This window comes from Bombus impatiens, unplaced genomic scaffold (genome assembly GCF_000188095.3).
Source record: "Bombus impatiens unplaced genomic scaffold, BIMP_2.2 scf_0259, whole genome shotgun sequence".
NCBI lineage: Eukaryota > Metazoa > Arthropoda > Insecta > Hymenoptera > Apidae > Bombus > Bombus impatiens.
Genome location: NT_176678.1, coordinates 238,700 through 239,877, shown reverse-complemented (window position 1 = coordinate 239,877; position 1,178 = coordinate 238,700). Strand labels below are relative to the sequence as shown.

At 47.5% G+C, this 1,178-nt stretch overlaps 1 protein-coding gene across 3 annotated transcripts in view; it reads right to left on the bottom strand.

Moving 5' to 3' along the window:
- LOC100749083 overlaps positions 1-1,178 on the bottom strand; it is a 24,185-nt gene that overhangs the window by 17,070 nt on the left and 5,937 nt on the right. The window lies entirely within an intron of this gene.

Sequence of the window (1,178 nt, the reverse complement as noted above, 5' to 3'; positions counted from 1 at the left end):
ATCGGACAACGTCCGATCGTTCCGCTTCCTACGCTTCGAAGCTCCATACACTACGAATACCATACAGTTGTACTATACGTACAACTATATATAACTATGTATAACGATACAAACCAAGGGAAAAGGAAAATATACGAATACCAAAGCCCATCGAAAGATGTTAAAATCGAACAAGGTCGTTCGATCGACGTTTGCTGCGCGTCGATCGACTCGCGGAACGTCACGACGCTCCGTGCGAAAATTCTTTCGCCGACGAGATAAAATATCGCGGTCTTTAACTTTCGTTACTTAGAACGCGTAATTTAGAAGGTTCGACCGTGACAAAGGCGTAGTTCGCGCTGGCGTGTATATCGTTAATAAGGACAGCGGTAGGACGCCGAGAACCGAATACCTCGTGTTCCGCACTCGGCGCTCTAGTGCACTCGAGAGGAGGCCAAGAGCCCTGAAACGTATCGCTGCTAATTTCTTTCAAAGAGAAACACGTCCTCGGTGAACCGAAGCTCTCCGCCCTCGGACCTTGCTAACGTCTATTCCGCTGAAACACGTATTTCGGTCTGGGTCTGGGTCTCGGTCTCGGTCTCGGTCTCGGTCTCGGTCTCGGTCTCGGTCTTGGTCTCGGTCCGAATATCACGATGCTGCGCCGTCGCTCAACTTTTAAATCTCTGCCCGTTTTGGTCCTCCTTTAAATCTCTAAATCCGCTGTTCGGTCGCGGTGTCCGAAGCAGCTCGGAAAACACCGACGATTCTCTCGTTCGTTCGAGGTTCGCTTCTTCGGGTTGTCGCGAAAATAATTCAAAGGGCAAGATGTATCTTGTATCTCGAGATTACACGAGGCGGAGCATCTAATCGCGAGTAACTCTGATCGAGACTCTTCGATCTCGAAAGTGAAAGATCTTGAAATTCCAAGATCGCGTTACGAAAAGCGAAAAATTCGCCAATACAAATTTCCAAGAAGCGCGGCTTCCGCGATTCTTCCATTTCGAGATTAAAAAGATTTCTTCGTCGCTTAACGCGTTGACTGCCGCAACCAGATATATCACGCCGTAACCTTTAATTTTTCAACAAAGTATCGTGCTTTTGGGCGCCTTTTCTTCGATCATGTTGTTCGAGTCACGTTCGCCTTGTCGACGATTCTTGCTCCAAGAGATTCGCTTTATTTCAATCGTTCTAAGATTTAA